General features: G+C 40.3%; 1 long non-coding RNA gene across 1 annotated transcript in view; it reads right to left on the reverse strand.

The window, feature by feature from the left end:
- The window catches only part of LOC111558079, a 28,106-nt gene extending 11,916 nt beyond the window's left edge, over nt 1–16,190 (reverse strand). Inside the window, exon 1 of the long non-coding RNA XR_002738627.2 lies at nt 16,052–16,190. This is a non-coding gene — a long non-coding RNA (uncharacterized LOC111558079). The remainder of the gene's footprint in view (nt 1–16,051) is intronic.
- Nucleotides 16,191–22,324: the final 6,134 nt, after the last annotated feature.

Here is a 22,324-nt window from a genome sequence, read left to right on the forward strand (position 1 = left end):
GACCAATGGAATAGAATAGAAACCCCAGAACTAGACCCACAAACGTATGGCCAACTAATCTTTGACAAAGCAGGAAAGAACATCCAATGGAAAAAAGACAGTCTCTTTAACAAATGGTGCTGGGAGAACTGGACAGCAACATGCAGAAGATTGAAACTAGACCAGTTTCTCACACCATTCACAAAAACAAACTCAAAATGGATAAAGGACCTGAATGTGAGACAGGAAACCATTAAAACCCTAGAGGAGAAAGCAGGAAAAGACCTCTATGACCTCAGCCATAGCAATTTCTTACTTGACACATCCCCAAAGGCAAGGGAATTAAAAGCAAAAATGAACTACTGAGACCTTATGAAGATAAAAAGCTTCTGCACAGCAAACAACCAACAAAACTAAAAGGCAACCAACGGAATGGGAAAAGATATTTGCAAGTGACATATCGGACAAAGGGCTAGTATCCAAAATCTATAAAGAGCTCACCAAACTCCACACCCGAAAAACAAATAACCCAGTGAAGAAATGGGCAGAAAACATGAATAGACACTTCTCTAAAGAAGACATCCGGATGGCCAACAGGCACATGAAAAGATGCTCAATGTCGCTCCTCATCAGGGAAATACAAATCAAAACCACACTCAGGTATCACCTCACGCCAGTCAGAGTGGCCAAAATGAACAAATCAGGAGACCATAGATGCTGGAGAGGATGTGGAGAAACGGGAACCCTTTTGCACTGTTGGTGGGAATGCAAATTGGTGCAGCCACTCTGGAAAACAGTGTGGAGGTTCCTCAGAAAATTAAAAATAGACCTACCCTATGACCCAGCAATAGCACTGCTAGGAATTTACCCAAGGGACACAGGAGTACTGATGCATAGGGGCACTTGTACCCCAATGTTTATAGCAGCACTCTCAACAATAGCCAAATTATGGAAAGAGCCTAAATGTCCATCAACTGATGAATGGATAAAGAAATTGTGGTTTATATACACAATGGAGTACTACGTGGCAATGAGAAAGAATGAAATATGGCCTTTTGTAGCAACGTGGATGGAACTGGAGAGTGTGATGCTAAGTGAAATAAGCCATACGGAGAAAGACAGATACCATATGTTTTCACTCTTATGTGGATCCTGAGAAACTTAACAGAAACCCATGGGGGAGGGGAAGGAAAAAAAAAAGAGGTTAGAGTGGAAGAGAGCCAAAGCATAAGAGACTCTTAAAACCTGAGAACAAACTGAGGGTTGATGGGGGGTGGGAGGGTGGGGAGGGTGGGTGATGAGTATCGAGGAGGGCACCTTTTGGGATGAGCACTGGGTGTTGTATGGAAACCATTTTGACAATAAATTTCATATATTGGGAAAAAAAAAACCACCCAAACACATGTGCGCACGCACACACACACATGGAAGTGTGTAAAGCTTTTTTACTTCTTAAGATCTCAATTTTACAGTGTAGTATAAGGCACTATATTTTGGTGTTAAGAATATGAGTTCAGTAGTGAAATGACCCATATTCAGATCCTAGATTCACCATTTATTAACCATGAGACCTCAGGCAAGTGACTCACCCTTTCAAAGACTCAGTTCTCTGGACTTTAAGAAGGGGGATAATAAGAGTTAATAGTTATTACCAAATCTCGTAATTTGTTGAGATGATTAAACATGCTAATATGAATAAAGAAGTTAAATGCAATGCCTGGCACTTAGCCAATGTAATCAAGTTTTGCTTTCTATCATCATCATCATCATCATCATCATCATCATCATCATCATCACCCAAGGTAGCCTAAGCTTCTAAAAGGTGGTCATGGAGGGTTTTAGGACAAGAGGGATTTCCCCCTAATGCCTTTGAATTGCTTAAGAGGCATGTACCAAGTTGGGTAGTGTTAAGGGGCACACTTTTCTGAGGTTTTGCTGATTGTTTCCTGCTAGGACTCTTATACTCCTTTTTTTCCCCCTCTTCCAAAGAGTTACATGGTTTGTTGAAAAAGGACATATTGTAAAAACTTAGACAATACAGAAAGGAACTTTGAAGAAGTAAAAGCCACATGAAATACCACTAGAGATGTGCCCAAGGGCTCAGTCTCTAGACTTTTTCCCTTTCTTCTCTATTCTTTAGGTGATTTCATCCTACGTCATGGTTTTCAATCCCATGTTTATGGTGAAGACTTCCATATCTCCATCACTAGCTAAGAGCTCTAGGTTGATACAAACTCCAGACTGATATATCCATCCACTTTCTTGACATCTTCACGTGGATGTTTCAGAGGCATCTCAAACTTAACATGTCCAAAAGTGCTCTCATCCCTTTCATGGACCTACCCCTTCTTACAGTTCATGGCAATTCTATGCTAGGGCAAAATCTTGATATCCTCCTTGACTCTACCCCTTCTCTCAACCCCTACCTAGCCCCCAACCAATTTTCAGCAAATCTTGGTCACTCTACCTTCTAAATATATCCAGAATTCTGCCACTTCTCACCACCTCCATTGACGGTACTTTGATCTAACCTAATCTCTTGCCTGAATGACTGCAATAGCCTCTTAACTGTTTTTCCTGCTTCTACTCCTCTTCCCCATTAATTGATCCAATATAACAGTCAGAGATCTGGTTAATACCTAAGTCAGATCACGTTACTCCTCTTCTTTTAAACCCTTACAATGTCTTTTTAATTCACTTACGAGTAACAGGCAGCAACTTTCCCGTGATGAAGGAGGAAATGCACTCTCACCTCTTCTGTCTGGCCTCATTGTCTCTACTCTTCCCCTTATTTACTCTGCCTCAGACACACTGGCCTCTTTGTGCCTCTTTAAGCACACATGCTGGTTCCCACCTCAGAACCTTTGTACTTCCAGTACTCTGTCTTCTTTAGCTATCTTCCCCGTCCTTCCCTCACTTCCTTCAGGTCTGTACTTGTGTGTTCTCTGTGAGTCACTTCTCAGCTATTGTCTCCAAAATGTCAACCTCTTCCCTCTTCTCTGCTTTATGTTTTTTCTCTATTGCTCTTAACTCTAACATACTATATAGTTCACTTAGTGATTTTGTTTATTATCTACTTCTTCCACTGGAATATCAGTTGTATGAGGACAGGGACTTTTATCTGTTTCATCCACTGTAACATCCCTAGCACTGTCAATAGATTTTTGTCAAAAGAATGAATAAATTCAGAGTTTACCACTGCTCAAGTTTGATAAATGTTCTTGTAGACCTACCTATGCATGTTTATGTGCAGTTCCTAATCATTGATGTACTACAATGTCTGACCGCATAGGCACTCCAAATATAGTCTTTGAAAGAGAGAGAAAGAAGTTGGTATGGGCCAGAAGCTTGAAGGTTGCTTTATCTGTCATCAACTTAACTTACATTAAAGTATGAACTTCATGAGGGCAGGAACCATGTCTCCTTGCTCACCATTTCCTCCCCTGTGCTTCTAAGAATGTTTGGCATCTAGTAGGTACGTGACAAACAAATGTGTGATAAGTTGAGAACACAATGTGACTCTTACCCTCTTGCCTTAGGTGGAAGCCCTGGCAGACCTGGTCAGTATTGGATTTACTGAGGATGTTAAGAAAGGTGCTGTTGACAGAGCAGGTGGAACTTTAGCAGGAACTGGTGATCCACTTGAGGCATCACCAATATCTGCACTGGGACCCTTTCCTGTGAGACCCCCAGCCTCTTGTTTTTTATCCCTTCCTCCTGAAAGACAGGTCAGTACAGAGAGGGAAACTGATTCTGGGATGGGACTACCAGTAGTGTTAAAATATATTTCTACATGGGCCTTTTGAATGGTAGAAAAATCTTAGTGATGTTTTTTAAGGCTAGGGGGCATATTTGCAGTCATTTAGCTGACATTTGATTTTTTTTTAAATGTTTATTTACTTTTGAGAGAGAGAGAGAGAGACCGAGCATGAGCAGGGGAGGGGCAGAGAGAGAGAGAGAGTGAGACACAGAATCTGAAGCTGGCTCCAGGCTCTGAGCTGTGAGCACACAGCCCACTGTAGGGCTCAAACTCACGAATTATGAGATCATGACCTCAGCCAAAGTCGGACGCTTAAGAGGTTTAAGAGACTGAGCCACGCAGGCTCCCCATTTGATGTGTTTTTATGCTGAACTCATGAGAAAATAGGCCTGTAGTCTTTTATCAATCTCTTGACAATACCACAATATGGACTGCAAGGAACATTTTTATGAACTGGACAAATTTGAAAGTCTTTCATGTACAATGATTTAGACACATATTTCAATATTTAATTTATATGTAGGGGAAGCAGTTGTCTTCTCTTGTTGAAAATAGTATAAAGATCTCAAAACTTTGTAGACATACATCTAGAGAAGTCAAATAAGTAAAAGCTAAAGAGCCATAGACATTAATTCTCTTTACTCTGTTCCTTCAGTATGAATAAAGAGAAATGGTCTTATTCTTTTAAACTTGCAAGATATTTCTGACCCCATGAAACTCTTTTTAAAATTTTTAATGTTTATTTATTTTTGAGAGAGAGAGAGAGAGAGAGAGAGAGAGAGAGAGAGAACAAGTGGGGGAGGGGCAGAGAGAGAGAGAAAGAGAGAGAATCCAAAGCAGGCTCCAGGTTCTGAGCTGTCAGCGCAGACTCCGAAGCGGGGCTCGAACCCACGAGCTGTGAGATCATGACCTGAGCTGAAGTTGGACACTCAATCAACTGAGCCACCCAGGTGCCCCTATGAAACTCTTTTTTTAAGATTTTATATTTCAGGGGCGCCTGGGTGGCGCAGTCGGTTAAGCGTCCGACTTCAGCCAGGTCACGATCTCGCGGTCTGTGAGTTCGAACCCCGCGTCTGGCTCTGGGCTGATGGCTCAGAGCTTGGAGCCTGTTTCCGATTCTGTGTCTCCCTCTCTCTCTGCCCCTCCTCCGTTCATGCTCTGTCTCTCTCTGTCCCAAAAATAAATGAATGTTGAAAAAAAAATTAAAGAAAAAAAAAGATTTTATATTTCAGACATAATTTAACTCTGATTTTCTTTGTTGAAATTATTTATCTGAATGACACCTTGTGAATTGCTCAGCTTCCAGTCTTGGAATGCAAGTCCTCTGATTTAAAATAAGAAAGAATTGAGGTGCCTGGGTGGCCCACTCAGTTAAACATCTCACTCTTGATTTTAGCTCAGGTCATGATCCCAAGGTTTGTGGGATTGAGATGCATGTCGGGCTCCACATTGACAGCACAAAGCCTACTTGGGATTCTTTTTCTCCCTATCTTTCTCTGTCCCACCCCTGCTCGTGCGCATGTACTCTTAAATAAATAAACTTAAAAAAAAAAAAAAGAAAGAAACAGACTCTTAAATATAGAGAAAAAAACTGATGGTTACCAGAGGGGAGGGAGGTGTGGTATGGGTTAAATAGGTGATGGGGGTTAAGGAGTACACTTGTCGTGATGAGTATCTGGTGATATATGGACTTGATGAATCACTACATTGTACACCTGAAACTAATATATCACTGTATATTAACTGGAATTAAAATAAAAACTTAAAAAAAGAAAACAAAGAAAACTTTATTATGGAAACTTTAAACATATTGAAAATTAGAGGTAATAATATAATGAACTTCCATATACCCATCACTTGGTTTTAACAGTTATCAACTTTCTGCTTCTCTTCTTTTCTCTCTTCCTGACACTTTTATTTGGGGTGGGGGAGAAGGAATTTATCTTTTATTTTTATTTTTTAAAAGTTTATTTATTTATTTTGAGAGAGACAAAGAGAGCACAAGTGGAGAAGGGGCAGAGAGAGAGAGAGAGAGACAGAGAATCCCAAGCAGGCTCCGCACTGATAGTACGGAGCCCTGGAGCCCCTGACTAAGGGCTAAGGGCTTGAACTCACAAAACCATGAGATCATGACCTGAGCTGAAACCAAGAGTCAGACGCTTAACCAATTGTGCCACCCAGGCACCCCTGTGGGGAAGGAGGAATTTAGAGCAAATCTCAGACATCATATAATTTCACCTGTAAATACTTCTGTAAATATCTCTAACACATACCTTCTGTTTTTATAATATAAAAAAATGCCATGCCATTATGATGCTCAGTACAATGAAAAATAATTTCTTACTATAATATAATACTCAATCCACATTAGATTTTGCTAATTGCTAGGGTGCCTGAGCGGCTCAGTCGGTTAAATGTCCAACTTTGGCTCAGGTCATAATCTCACGTTCTTGAGTTCAGGCCCCACATTGGGCTCTCTGCTGTCAGCACAGAGCCTGCTTCCAATCCTCTGTCCTCCCTCTCTCTCTGCCCCTCCCCCACTGGTTGTCTCTCTAAATAAATAAACTTTGAAAAATTTTGCTGATTATCTCAAAAATGCATTTTATAGTTATTTTATTGAAATCAGGACCAAAGATCTACACATTGTATTTGGTTGATATATCTCCTAAACCTTCTCATCTCTAACACTTCCTTCTTCCTGCCTGTTGTTTTCTCCTTGCTATTTATTTCTTGGAGAAAGAGTCCTCAGACTTTATTAAACTGAATCATCTTTCACAAGTATCATCTCCAGGCTTTAAGATTTCCTGTTTCTTGTATGTGACCACAGGTGACAAAAGCAGCAAAACTCCTAGTTGCTCCTAAGGCTAATTTCCAGAAGGCATAAATAGAAACTTCACCTTCACAAGAAGGAAGCTGGACTGTGATAAGTTAATTTTATGAAATATTTATTGAAGGCTTACTGTGAACAAAATATGTGTTTGGCGCTCAGACCAATCACAACCCAGCGGTCTTTTTTCTTTCAGAATGACTCCTATAAGAAGAGTGATTTGTGTCCTTCACTGTTTCCTAGTAAGTATAGGGAATGCTGGTAGAAGCTGGAACTGCTTACTACTCACTGAAGATTTTTCAATTCTTCAAAAATTTTTTTTACATTTTATTTATTTTTGATAGAGAGAGACAAAGCACAAGTGGGGATGGGACAGAGACGGAGACACAGAATCCGAAGCAGGCTCCAGGCTCTGAGCTGTCAGCACAGAGCCCAACGCAGGGCTCAAACTCACGAACCGCAAGATCATGACCTAAGCCACAGTCGGACGCTTAACCAACTGAGCCACCCAGGCACCCCAAGATTTTTCAATTCTTATAAGACTATTCCTCCATAGGTGACAGAAGGTTATTAGTGACTTACCAGGAGTACAGTGGGTTCCTTTATAGTAGCTAACAGTTTTCAAAGTGGATATAGATCTCAGATCTTTAACACAGAAAAAGTTTTAAAACAACCATCACAGTAGATAATCATGGCACATAGTTTGAAAAACTGTGCCTTTTTTAGAAGTCCAGATTGCCTTTGAAGCAAGGGCCAACAAAATGTCACCACTACCACCATTTGCATGACGGGGGAGTTGTCTAGTTTTCTAGGCAGATTATATGCTGCCCTCTCAAAAGTAATAATAGTCTACTGCCTTTGAGGCTGGGATTTCTTTCTGGAAGGCTGTATTATTGTGACTTTTAATTATATTTATTGAAATGAACAGGTACAGGATTCAACCTCCCAACTTCTCCAAAGCCAGAATCAAGATCCAAGATGGGTTTTGATAACTTTATGCCTCCTGATTTGCCTGATGAAAAACCTCAAGCAAGCCTATCCATTGACCCTTGTGGTTCTGAGGAAGTTGATTTTGAAGATCTTAACCGGAGACTTGAAATCCTCAAGAAAACCACAAAATTCCTTGGTCTTGGATTAATTAATTGCCTGGGAATCAGGGCTCTTCAGCACAAATGTTAATGTGGCTACTTGTGTGTGAGTCTGAAGTGTTCTCATTTACAACCTCTTCCATCCCTTAAAGTCTCTGGTTCTCTGTCTGTAATAATGTATATGTGTGTACATGCATACACATATAATTATTCCTGTCTCTGAAACTTCTATAATTCTTAGATGAAGATTCCTGACCTAAATAATTTTATTAATTATAGTCAATAACTCTTGTTTTCTCTTGGATCCTTACTTCTCTCATAATGATCACTTTTTCCAGGGATACAGAATGGTGTGTATTTAAATCCTACCCACTTACTAGCTATAAGACTTTTGGTAAAGGGTACCTTCTGTCAGATGTGCATGAAAGTGCAAAGAAACTAGAGGAATATATGTCTTTTTAAAAATGAGTATTTTAGGGGCGCCTGGGTGGCGCAGTCGGTTAAGCGTCCGACTTCAGCCAGGTCACAATCTCGCGGTCCGTGAGTTCGAGCCCCGCGTCGGGCTCTGGGCTGATGGCTCAGAGCCTGGAGCCTGTTTCCGATTCTGTGTCTCCCTCTCTCTCTGCTCCTCCCCCGTTCATGCTCTGTCTCTCTCTGTCCCAAAAATAAATAAACGTTGAAAAAAAATTTATAAAAAAAAAATGAGTATTTTAGGAGCACCTGGGTGGGTCAGTTGGTTAAATGTCCTATTTTTTTCTTTTTAAGTTTATTTATTTATTTTGAGAGAGAGAGAGACAAAGCACAGGTGGCGGAAGGACAAAGAGAGAGGGGGAGAGAGAGACTCCCACACAGGCTCCATGCAATCAGCACAGAGCCCAACACAGGGATTGAACCCATGAATCACGAGATCATGACCTAAGCCAAAATCCAGAGTCTCAATCAACTGAGCTGCACAGGAGCCCATGAGTATTTTACTCTTGATCTCAGCTCAGGTCTTGATCTCAGGGTCATGGGTTCAAGCCCTATTTTGGACTCCATGCTGGGCATGAAGCCTACTTAAAAAAAAAAAAAAAGAGTATTTTAAAGAATGGGGTGCCTGGATGGCTCAGTTGGTTAAGTGTTCAACTTCGGCTCAGGTCATGATATTGTGGTTCATGAGTTTGAGCCCCACATTGGGTTCTGTGCTGACAGCTCAGAGCCTGAAGCCTGTTTTGCATTCTGTGTCTCCCTCTCTCTCTGCCCCTCCCCTGCTTGCTCTTTCTCAAAAATAAATAAACATTAAAAAATAAAAAAAGTATTTTAAAGAAAGAATGCAACACAGAGTGAAGATAAGGCATTGTTAGGAAATCAGTGGAATCCTGTATGTCTGAGTTCTGCCACTTACTAGCTGTGAGCCTCCTTTTTCTCCTCTATAAAATGGGGACAATAATGAAAATTAAAAGAATTTATGTAAAGCCCTTTAGCACTTATTAGGTGCTCAATAAATATTAGTTTCCTTTTCAGTTTCTATTTGCTGAGTTCTAGTGGACTAAATATTAGTGATTCTATGGGATAAAGGAGAGGCTGAGAAAACAAGATGGTCAGATTATTGTTTCTTGTACAACTGGCATTTTGTTTGTTTTTCTTTTTAATAACCTTTATGTTTTAGAGCAGTTTTTGGTTCACAGCAAAATGCCAAATTAATTTTACTTTTTAACTATGTGTGTGTGTGTGTGTGTGTGTGTGTGTGTGTGTTCGTATATTTATTTTTGAGAGAGAGAGAGAGCACAAGCACGGAGGGACACAGAGAGAGGAGACACAGAACCCGAAGCGGGCTCTAGGCTCTGAGCTGTCAGCACACAGCCCGATGTGGGGCTCGAACTCATGAACTATGAGATCATGACCTGAGCTGAAGAAGGACTGACTGAGCCACCCAGGTGCCCCAAGGCTAACTTTAAAGCAAACTGCAGAACTGCCTGATTTTAGAGGAGTAAGGATGGGGCTAGGCACATAAAACAAAACCGTGTTTGTTCAAACAAAACCTTCCTTACCATGGAAACTTCTAGGCAAATGATGGTGCTTGTATAAAGGAAACAGAATTACTTGAGTAGGAAATGAGTCAGAAGCCCTGCTGACTTTCTGGATGCTGCATCCTTCTCTGGTGGCCACAGTTTTGTCTTCCCTAGACTAGAGAATGGCACCACTTCCTCAAGCTGGGGTTTGACTTGGTTGCAACCTCATATCTGGTAAGAGATTTTACTCTAAAAGTGCCAACATAATATAGAATGATTTACAAAACAAGGATGACATAAAACATCTCCATTGGCAAACTCTGGACTGCCTTTTTTTCCCCCCCCTTTCAATTTGTATTTATTTATTTTGGGAGAGAGAGAGAAAAAAAAGTGCAAGTGGGGAAGGGGCAGAGAGAGAGGACAGAATGAGAATCCCAAGCAGGCTCTGAGCTGCCAGCACAGAAACCAACGTGGGGCTTGAACTCACAAACCCTAAGATCATGACCTGAGTCAAAGTCAGACGTTTAACCCACTGAGCCACCCAGGCACCCAGGACTGCCTCTTTAAAAAAAATTTTTTTTTAATATTTATTTTTGAGAGAGAGAGAGAGAGAGAGAGAGAGAGAGTGAGTGTAAGTGGGGGATGGGCAGAGAGAGAGAGAGAGAGAGAGAGAGAGAGAGAGAGAGAGAGAGAGGGAGAGAGAACACAGAATCCGAAGCAGGCTCCAGGCTCTGAGCGATTAGCATAGAGCCGGGTGTGGGGCTTGAACCCACAAACCATTAGATCATGACCTGAGCTGAATTCGGACACCTAACCAACTGAGCCACCCAGATACCCCAGGACTGCCTCTTTTAAATCTCTAAATCAAAGAAGGAGCTGGGCTGAACCTTGTATCCTATGCGTTTTGATCTTTAGTTTCAAGGGGCATATAGATTTCCTAATGATCTTGGTACAAGGCCAAAGGGTGTATGGAGTTGGCTATTAGAATTTCAATTTTACATCACTTCTAGCTCTTTTGCCACAACTGAAAGATTAATTCCTAAACTCTTCTCAAGCCAGGATAAATTGTGATTAGGCACCATGCCTAAAAGAACTGTAAAAATGCTCTTTGTGAAAACATTACATAAACAACAGAGGGACTAATTTCTTTCTGACTCTCAGGCTTATTTATAGACTCAGGTGATTCAAACAAGTGGAGCCACCGCCTTGACACACGTCACTGTTTCCGACAGGGTTGGATCTCCTTCCCTCTCCTTTCTCAGCTGAGATCTCTGGCATGTGGAGAAGCAGGAAGAATTCCTTGTGAAAGACGCTGACCACATTTCTGTAGGGAGAGTTTTCCCTATCTGCTGTAAAGGTCTTATGGCTTCAGCTGCTGATACTGTCATTTAAGAACCCCACTGCAACTAAGCCTCCAAAAGAGGGTTCCCTCTGATACCACGATTCCAGTTGATATGCCATGTCTTCCAAAAGGCTTCTTTCTCAGCTCTGGCGCCCAATGACCTCTCATTTTTCTGCTTCTTTTGGAACTATCATTTATCTCCTGAGTGGTAATATTGATATTTCTATGTATTGGAGGATTTTTAAAAAATCTAGTTTTCCTTAATGAGATAAAGAGGGTAGGGCAGTCTCTATTGAAATGACAATAACAAGGGTGCCTGGGTGACTCTGTCAGTTAAGCTTCTGACTTCAGCTCAGGTCATGATCTCGTGGTCTGTGAGTTCAAGCCACAAGTCAGGCTCTGTGGTGACAGCTTAGAGCCTGGAGCCTGCTTCGGATTCTTTGTCTCCCTCTCTCTCTGCTGCTCCCCTGATCATGTTCTGTCTCTGTCTCTCTCTCTCTGGAAAATAAATAAACATGAAAAAAAAAATGAAATGTCTATAACAGATTCTGTGCACCCAGGACAGTGTGGTGTAGTACACTCAGGCAATACATTTATTAAATGATTATTATATAGGCTAAAAGATATATAGTTACCCCTCACTTTTCAAAAGTTCACATTAGGCCACTTCGATTTTATGAATGACCTACATTAATACCCGTTTTGGCCAACCAAAGGAAATTTGAAAAAAACGTTCACTTCTACCAAAAAAAAAAAAAAAAGTAGGGGCGCGTGGGTGGCTCAGTCAGTTAAGTGTCCGACTTCAGCTCAGGTCATGATCTTACAGTTCGTCAGTTTGAGCCCCGCGTTGGGCTCTGTGCTGACAGCTCAGAGCCTGGAGTCTGCTTCAGATTCTATATCTCCCTCTCTCTCTGCCCCTCCCCAGCTTGTATGCTGTCTCTTTGTCTCTTTGTCTCTCTCAAAAAATAAATAAACACTAAAAAAAAAAAAAATAAGGGGCACCTGGGTGGCTCAGTCAGTTAAGCGTCCGACTTCGGCTTGGGTCATGATCTCACAGTTCGTGGGTTTGAGCCCCCTATTAGGATAGCACAGAGCCTGGAGCCTGCTTCGGATTCTGTGTCTCCCTCTCTCTCTGACCCTCCTCCATTTGTGCTCTGTCTCTATCAAAAATTAAATGAACATTTAAAAAAATTTTAAAAATTAAACACACACACATAAACACACACAAAAGTAAAAAGTAAAAACAGCATTCAGCATTTGTTCTGCAGTAAGCTTTTACAGAGGCAGTATGCACACAGAGCAGTGATAGTGGCCAAGTTTCTTACCTGGAAACTATGCTAAAAGTAAGATAATATTTATCCTAAAGACATCTCCTATTTATTGAGCCCTTACCACGTGCCTGCCACTGTTCTAAGTACTTTAAGTGTATCGGCTCATTTGATTATTATACCAGCCTTAAGGTGCCAATGCTACTACTCTCATTAACTCCATTTTATAGACAGGTACACTGAGGTTCAGAAATCCTCAGAGATATTTACTAATTTTCTACAGGTCATACAATAAAGGAAGAGCAGCATTTAAAAATTTTTTAAAAAGTTGATTTATTTTGAGAGAGAGAGAGAGAGAGCACACTCGAGCAGAGGAGGGGCAGAGAGAGATGGAGGGAGAGAGAGAGAATCTCAAATAGGCTCTGAGCTATCAGCACAGAGCCTGATGCAGGGCTTGATTTCAGGCACCAGAAGACCACGACTTGAGCCAAAATCAAGTTGGACATTCAACTGACTAAGCCACCCAGGCACCCAAGGAAGAGCAGCGTTTTAAACCCAGGCAGTCTAGCACCAGAAACCAACACTTTTAACTACTATGCTATAATGCCTGCATGGTTTACAAGCTCATGACAGGTGAGGAGCAAATGAATAACTGTATATAAAAACACTTTTGTAAATCGTAAGACACAATGCACTACTGTTACTTGGTAGTGGACAATCAAGAAATGGTTGAGATGAATTGTATGGTGGCATAAAAACTGTTTTATACTTATGTTCGCAAAATCCTTCATACTTTTCAAAGTGTTTTCACACATTTGATCCCTCTGGAAATTAAGCCACTGTAGATCCATTTTGGAATAAGTCTAGTCATAAAGAAAGCATTCATAATATTTATATATTAAATAATGTATGTTAATATTTATAAAATATTTATTCTCAAATACTTCAGGGCCAGCTGAAGTAACAGGCCCAGAGATGTTAAATACTCTGATTACAGCACAAAGTTAGTAACCCAGCCAGGACTGGCATCCGAATGTCTGACTCCTGGCTGATGCATCTTTAGTTTTGTTTTTTGTTGTTGTTATTATTTGTTAAATTGGAGCATATGAGTTTTTCAATAATAAACAAAACTATAAAAATAATGATCTTTTCTCCCAGCCATTCTCTCTTCCTAAAAGTTTAGTTAATTTTTGGGATGTTGCCGTTTTAAAAACAAAAATCTTCTGGGGTGCTTGGCTGGTTCAGTCAGAAGACGAGCATGTAACTCTTGATCTCAGGGTCATGAGTTTGAGCCCCCCCACACTGAGTGTAGAGATTACCAAAACTATAAATAAACGTCAAAATAAAGAAATAAAAACAAAGATCTCCTTTAACATTTGGATCTATAAAACTGCATTATTTTGTAAAAACTTTTTTTTTCAAAATGTAAGTCTTTTTTCCCCAAAATGTACATTATGCTCATTGCAAAAACAAAACATCATAACATACAAATCCTATACAATCCCACCATCCAAAAATAACCATTTTCGCATTTTAGTTTTATCCTTCAACTTTTTTCCATGTATCTATACGCTTTTTTTGCAATATTATTATAAAACCATTTTGTAATGTTCAAAAACACCTGTCATAGAATGATAATAAAGATAGAGCTATAGCTTCATTTTTATTAGCAGCATAGTACTCCATTTTATTGATGGGCTGTAACCTACCTGAAACTAGAGATTATGCTTGATTAGATGGGGAGTAAGTCTTCCCAAACTTTTTTTTTCAAAAATTTTTTAACACTTATTCATTTTTGAAAGGCAGAGACAGAGCGTGAATGGGGGAGGGGCAGAAAAAGAGGGAGACACAGAAGCAGGCTCCAGGCTCCGAGCTGTGAGCACAGAGACCGACGTGGAGCTTGAACTCAGGGACTCCAAGATCATGACCTGAGCCGAAGTCGGCCGCTTAACTGACTGAGCCACCCAGGCGCCCCAGTCTTCTTAACCTTTAAATGCTAACCACGGAAACCAAAACTCTTAGGATAATGATGTCCACACTATATATTAAGTCAATTGCTTTTATTGAATTAAATTTTTTTTAAATGTTTATTTATTTTTGAGACAGAGACAGAATGTGAGTGGGTTAGGGGCAGAGAGAGACAGAGACACAGAATCCGAAGCAGGCTCCAGGCTCTGATCTGTCAGCACAGAGCCCGACACAGGGCTCAAACTCAAACTGTGAAATCATGACCTGAGCCGAAGTCGGACGCTTAACCAACTGAGCCACCCAGGCGCCCCTATTTTTTAGTTTCATTGGAGGAGGAGTTTGGTAATTATAAAGGTAATGAAAGTAGAAAAGAAACATGGAGGGGGTTTAACATCTCATAATGTCTGCCGTATTCTCTTTAATGCTCTGCCATTTGGCATGGTACTAAAAAAGTTCCTTCCTCTTAAGAATAATTTTTCTTTTGTGGTTTGCAGTGGTATAAACACTTAAATTCAAACTCTAAACAAATATTTGTGATGTTGCAAACAAAATACTTCAATTGCTTTGTGACCTGAAAATTCCTTACTTTTGAGGGAGTCCAAAACTGTTCTTTAGCATGTGTTCATGCCTAGCTATACTTCAGAGGAATATGCCTTGCAACATCATTATGTTCTAGTTTTATGCTACTACCTACAAGCTGTGTGATCCAAGGTTGCACTGCACAGTAGTGCATTGAGGGGGAGATGAGGCAACTGAATTCCATGAGGTTTCTGCTCCCCAGACCATTTGGGTTGATTCCACCCTGAGTGTGGGAGTCGGTGTGTGTGTGCGTGTATACTCTTTTCTAATTCAGGAAGTGGCACCATATAGCTGAATCAGAGTGGGGGAGGGGGGAGGGAGGGTTTCTATATTAATAGTTTCTCTGAGCCTCAGTCTCCTTATTTGTAAAACTAAGTTACTTATCCTTGACTAATCTGATTTAGGAGGTTGGTAGGAGGGTCACACTGGGTTACACATAGGAAGATGCTTTTATAAACAATGTGATATCAATGTTTAATAATAGTAAATGATAATTACTTTATCACGCCCCCTGGCCTTTGACACTTGTTAAGCCCGAATAGTTCAAGAGCAAAATTGTGCTCCTGAATTCAATTTTTGTAAAATGTTTTGAAATCTCTGCATAAAAGTGGCTGTCTGAGGAAAAAAGAGCAACCTCCTATGACAGGTCCTAAACTTAAGATTTGGTTAGTTCAGTTCTGTTTGGCATCCCACCAGGTGCTGTGCTTTATTCACTTTCAGGATTTCTTTGCCGCCAATCTACGTGAAGGATTTTAGTTTAGGTGGGTCACCTTTCCTTTAAATGAGCCAAAATATCACGACTCTTTTCACCGTTCACGTGGAAAATATTTGTGTCAGATGTTCATAATTATTTATCAAGCCAGGTGATGTCTGGGTAGACGGTCTTTGGCTCAGGTTATTGGTTATGGAGACACAGCCCACTCTTTAAAGAGTTTTAGCGTTCACTAGTCCAAATCCTTTGTTTTTACATACGAGGAAACTGAGGCCCTGAGAGTTTAAATGATTATCCAAAGTAGGACGTTGAGCGGTTGTACTGCGTTTGAAATATATTCTTCTGTATCATCCTCTAACTCTAAAAAACACCTTGCAAAGATACCATAAAACTGTAGACTCCAAGACCGCTTGGAGCATGTTCCTGAAGTTAGCCTAGAGAAAGCTAAAGTTTCAAACACGACTGGAAACAGCTCGAGATTTTTCTGTATTAATTCCCAGCCCCCACCTGCCTCGCCTCACCCACTTCTTTCTATACCTTGATAGCTCGGCTCTCTTCAGGTGGCCCCGCGGCTTCCTGGTAGCTCAGCTTCCTCCTCCCCCGCAAGCGGAACCAAAGTTCGTAGGCTTCCAGAGTCAGCCGGCTCTTTCTCTCTCAGACTCTTCGCAGCGGTGACTCGGCAGCAGCGTCTCGCGTCATCAGTGACCGCCCCGTACCTTGCTACGCTTTGCGTCGCTCTGCTAGGAGCAGTCACCTCCTCCTTGGCAAATAGTCCTCGGTGGGGTCCGAGTTTTCGGGTAGTAGGAGAGCGGAGGCACAAAAAGTTACGTCTAGGGAAGACGGCGGCGACTAGGAGAGGGAGATAGAGGCCAAAGTTTTTGCGATAGTATTTGAAGTTAGTTAAAAACTCCCTCCTTCCTAAAAGGATCCTTCCGCCTGCAGTAGCGGTGGTGAGGCCGAGGGAGCCGCCATTTTGGATGTTCGGTTCCTGCTGCCACTGCTGCCGCCGCCCCCGGAGCTGCTGGTTTCATTCGAGGTTTCGGGCCGGTGAGTGTCACTCGCGGCGCTAAGGACATATTGCTCCTTTTGCCCCGCGCCTGCCGGGAGCGCTCGGCCGGAAGCTTCCTGTCAATCTCATGAGTCCGGTTCTAAGCTTTTGGGGGTGAGAAGAGAGGACAGAGGCTGGCCCAGGAGGGGCCCGGAGCCCCAGGGGCTGCTCCGACTTTCTTGAGGGCCGACCCGAGGCCTCAGACCAGGAGGCTCTGCACGCTTCTGCGTTCTGTGCTGTGGCGTTGCCCGGCCGGTGCGGGCCTCCTTTGGACCCATTGACTTTCTCGGGCTTCGATTCTCTTTTGAGGGTTCATTCAGGGAGCAGGGTTAGCGGGGCGGGCCCCACCCCCGCGTGTCTTCTTTGAGCGGTATATCAGCGTTCTTGTATCTTGTACTCGGGTCAGGTCTTTCGTAGAACTCTCTTTAGCTCTTCCAAATGCTTAATTAATCGCTGTCTGCCCTGCAGTGGCGTCCTCTCCGAACCGGACATCGGCCTCGCCTCTCTCTAACCTTCCGACCAACTTCGTTTCCGATTTTCAGGGTTTCCTCCCTCCCCCCCCAACTCACCTGCGAGTACACTGCTTACCTTTCTCTCAAACTCCTGATCCTGCGGACGTCAGTTTCTAATAATTCTCCGAATCATCTTGACTGTCTGAAAGAGTCCGGACGATTGGTTATGTTTCCTAGTTAGGGTTTGGTGAAGGAGACCCATCGAACCACTCGCTCAGAGTATACTTCAGCAGTAAATGTTTGTGAAGCTAATGAAATGGCTTTTTGGGGGGGAGGGTAGGGAGGAAGGTGTCATGTTTTTTCATTGGTGAATTCCTTTCGTGTGCTGAACACTTAGTTATTTGGTGCTTATTGACAACTTATGTATTTGTATTGGTGATATTTAACCCTGGGCATGGAAATTGCCTGAGAAGGATCTTAATTTGACGTAGGTAGAAAGGGAAGTAACTTTTTTGGCGACTGAAAGGATTAGTTAACAGAAGAGAGGAGCGAGTGAAGGAGTTAGTGATCTTAACTTGCAGGTGTTTTGTACGGTAATGATACTTGTTACCTGATTCTAAAAAATACGGAGATTGACTTCATGTGTTAGAATTTTCTGGGGTAGTTGAATTTTAAATATTCATTTCCACCGTTCCCGTAATACTTGTCAGACTATACACGTTAAATTTTGGCTTAAAAATACAGATTTTCCAGGTATCCATAATCTCATTACCTTCATGCTGTTATTAAAGTATGTTTGCAAAATAGCATGTTTGAATAAAAAGCATTTCACAGTAATTTACTGATTACTTCCTACATTTCAGGTTAGGCGAGTGTGATTGAATCGCCTCTATTTCATCTCAGCCTGGATTTTTTAATCTGCGAAAGAGAAATAATTTGTGATTACAACCTAGTGACTGCTGAAATTTAAATTTGTAACTTGATGGACTCATTGCAGAGGGATGAAGAGAAAAGTGAAATAAAATTGTAACTTGAACTTGGATCAGATCTTTTAATACTTCTAATCCGTGTCTAAGTGCATTATTCTTATCAGGTAGATAAATTCCTGTACTGGTCATATGATGTCTCCATAGAAGATTGACTGTTTTCATTGTAAATAGTGTTCTTGTTATTTATTTTAAGGAGACTTTAAAAATGTTAGTATTTGTGTATTTACTGTCAAGATAGGGAGTTTCTCTTTTGGTTTAAAGGAACTGTCAACCCCCTGAAATCTAGGGAATGCTTTTTCATTTACTAAGTACTCCTTTGTAGTTACTGAAATACTCCATTTCTGACTTACCTTTTTAAAACAAAGTTATTAGAAGAGCTATCAAATACGTGTTACTTAACTCCGTTCATTTTGCGGTATGATGTATTGGTAGTCAAACGTCATTCATTCTTGGGTGGTTTGCATTCAATTGGAGTGTCTTTTTGCCTTACAAATTCTAAGCAAAGTGCTGTTTAGTGCACTGTTGATTGATCACATACTGGAATGTCTACTTTGTCTAAGGTTGTGGGATCATACTTGAAATTAACATTATTGTTTAGGGAACTTCAATTCATTTTCTTTTGGGTACAGTTGCTTGTTCTTTGATCTGTTTCACTCTTATCAGTTCTAGATTTGAGAGAATTTTATTTATTTATTTTTTAGTACACTCTACACCCAAGTTGGGACTTAAACAAACTCATGACCTTGCCATCAAGAGTTGAATGTTCTATTGACTGAGTCAGCCAGGCACCCCTTGAGAGTAAATTTTAGAGTGAAACTGTAACGTACAAAAATTGTCAGAAATATCTTGGTGATATTTCACCCCCTCTTTATTTTAAAAGTAGTCTTGAAATCAGTGATGTACAAAAACAAAAGTGCAATTTTTTTTGTGTGATTTATAAAAACTCTATACATATTGAAAAAGTTGAATGAGTATTTTCCAAAAGATTATTTTTAATTAAAAAAATTGAATTAGAAAACTACATACCAAAACAGATTTTCAAAATGCTTAATCTCATTATTTGCATTTGATGAGGATTAAAAAGTTTTATGTATAAAGCAGGACTTAATTGATAGCAAAACTTTAAAACTCTTAGATTTAGTTTCAGAGAGTCTAAAACTATTACCTTTTCTGTAAACTGCGACTACTTGTTTAGCTATTTTTGTTGCTTAAAATTCATTCATTTTCAGCTTTATGAATTGTTTTTAGTTCTTAATTTTGGCATTCTTGCATCCCTTTGTTTTATCCAATTTCTTTCATGCAGGATAAGATTTAAAGTAACAATTAATTTTAAAATTAAGAGAACATATGGGTATGTCTAAGCTCTTATATATCTTGGCTTACAGGTTTTGAAAATTGTATCTTTGTCAAAAAGCATTTGGATTTTTTCATTTACTTTTTTGTGTAGAAAATTTTATATCAGTGAAGGCACTCATTTCTACCTTTAAAATACATGAAAGGTGTTTTTTTTTTTTTTCTTCTTTGAAGGAGTAACACAAAACAGTTAATTTGGCATGTATTTTGGCTGCTAGAAAACCAATCTCTTGTCAAAGTTTGAAGGGTCTGGAAGTAAACAACAACAACACAACCTTGCTCTTGGCCAAAGTTGTTGAGTCAGCATTAACTAACACTTTTGTATAAGGGCAAGATTTAAGGTAATATGATGGAAATGAGAAGTGCTTTTTCATTAGGTACTTGGAGGTTTTGCATTTTTTGTTTACTTAGACAATTGGAGAAAATTGATGTTATAAATGTTGTCAGTGTAAAATAGTCTCCAAAACAAAACAAAAAAAAAAAACAAAAAAAAAACGTATTTTAAAAGAGGAACAAAACATGTGACCTTTGTACTTTATAAATAATGAAAGACATCTTAAAGGCAAGTAGTTTTTACCTCCTTTCTCTGTTACACTGCAATAAGTCACAGTGTAACCTTGATAGGCAGGTGCTTTGCTCACTGTAGCTTTCTTGTAGCTGATTGTAATGTGTTTTACTGAGCATTCTAGGCTTTTCAGCTTGTTTGATTTTGAGATTAATGTTAATGATTTTTGTGAAGAGCAAATATGAGAAAGATATGAACTTAGATCCTTGGAACTGTAAAATATTTGCACTCCTCTCCTTACAAAACTTCGGGTTGAAAATGAGACTGATTTAGAATAGATGATGTACACTACTGGGTTAAAGGATCTAACTTTAGTAAATGATCATATAGTGGTACAACTCAAAAGAGTTCCATTAGTGTTTTTACAGCTCAATTTAGTGAAGCTCATTACTAATCCTCACGATTGGGAAATTATTCCGTTTTAAGCTGAAGAAAAGGAAGGGAAGTTAATTTTTTTTAATCCCTTTTTAAAGTGTGCACAGAAGATTTGGTTTTCTTCCCACTTTTTGAAATTTTTGAAAACTTTTAAAATACGGTGAAAATACTGGTTTCAGATGAATGGGGAAACTAACTGAAAATACTTAGGTAGCCTGTGTCTTGGTAGGTACGAGATTTTGGGTATGATTTATTGACAGTAAGCTGTTGGGAGAAGAGTTTCTTTTTCTTTTTTCTTCTTTTTTTTTTTTAATTTCTGTTGCCTAGTATGTTTCTTTTTCCTTTTATTTTTTTACATTTATTTATTTTTGAGAAACAGAGTGAGACAAAGTGTGAGTGGGGGAGGGACAGAGAGAGAAGGAGACACAGAATCTGAAGCAGGCTCCAAGCTCTGAACAAGCAGTCAGCACAGAGACTGATGCGGGGCTCGAACCCACAAACTGTGAGATCATGACCTGAGCCGAAGTCGGATGCTCAACCGACTGAGCCACCCAGGCACCCCAAGAATTTCTTTTTCTGATAGTACTCAATATGTGTGATGTTTTTTAAATGCGTGTTTGTCTCTACTAGTGAAAGTTGGGCTTTATATTTTCTTTAGAAACATTCCATGATGAAAGCTTAATAAATCGTGTTGATTATTTAGGAAAGTAGAATGAGGAAGCATTTACTAGCATTTGGTTGTGTTATTTTATTTACACACATTGGACTTTATTTAAAATTTTTTAAAAAGGAAACTTTACATGCAATGTGAGGCTTGATTGAACTCAATGACCCCAAGATGAAGAGTTGTGTGTTCTATGGACTGAGCTAGCCAGGCACCCCTACACACACTGAACTTTTTACTGTTTCTTGAATACTCAGGTTCTTTCATTTTCATTCTCTTTATACCTGTTATGCCTATACCTGGAATGTTTTTCTTTTCTCCCTTCCACCTAGTAAACCTGTTCTTTCCTCTCAGCCCCCTGGCAAAGGGGTATAGTATAGTGCTTTCTTTAAAGTACTTGAATTGTCTACCTGTTCTTGAGCTTTCAGAGGACAAGAACTATATAATTTATGACATCCATAGTACATAGCACAGTGCCTGGCACTTAGTAGCCAGTTTGTGGAATAGATGCTATGGATGAAAATAATATGGAAAAATTGTTTGGGTACTCAAATATATGGTGATTGGTTAATGCCAGAGCCAAAAACAGAGCCCTGAGTTGTGAGAAGCTACTACAGGTCATTTACTTGTGACTTACAGAATTGATGTCAGTGAAGTTTACTTTCAGGTTTAGAAAACATAGGGTTGCCTGGGTGGCTCAAAAGGTTGAGTGTAGGGCTCTTGTAGGACTACTCTTGTAGGACTCTTTCGGCTCAGGTCATGATCCCAGGGTTGTGGGATTGAGCCCTGAACATGGAACCTGCTTAATTAAGATTCTCTCTCCCTCTGCCCCTTCCCTGCTCACGCGCTCACTCTCTCTCTAAAAGAAAAACAAACAAAAAAGCAAAAACCTATATAAAACCTTGTGTCTGTACCCTGGAAAATAGCGTTTACATGTTTAATTCTGAAGTTGACCTTGCTCTTTTCTCTTTGTGATTTAGTCTGATTCTTTTTTGAGAGAGAGCATAGCGCTAGTTGGGTAGAGGCAGAGTGAAAGAGTCTTAAGCAGGCTCCAAGCCCAGCATGGAGCCAACGTGAGGCTTGATCTCATGACCTGAGATCTTGTGTTTGTTTTTAAAATTTTTTAATGTTTACTTTTGAGAGAGAAAGAGAGAGCATGAGCGGGGAAGGGGCAGAGAGAGAGTGAGACACAGAATCCGAAGCAGGCATCAGGCTCTTGAGTCGTCAGCACAGAGCCAGACACAGGGCTTGAACCCACAAACTGTGAGATCATGACCTGAAGTCGAATGCTTAACCAACTGAGCCACCCAGGCACCCCATGACCTGAGATCTTGATCTGACCTAAAATTGAGAGTCACATGTTT

Source organism: Felis catus, chromosome E2 (genome assembly GCF_018350175.1).
Source record: "Felis catus isolate Fca126 chromosome E2, F.catus_Fca126_mat1.0, whole genome shotgun sequence".
In the NCBI taxonomy this organism is placed as follows: domain Eukaryota; kingdom Metazoa; phylum Chordata; class Mammalia; order Carnivora; family Felidae; genus Felis; species Felis catus.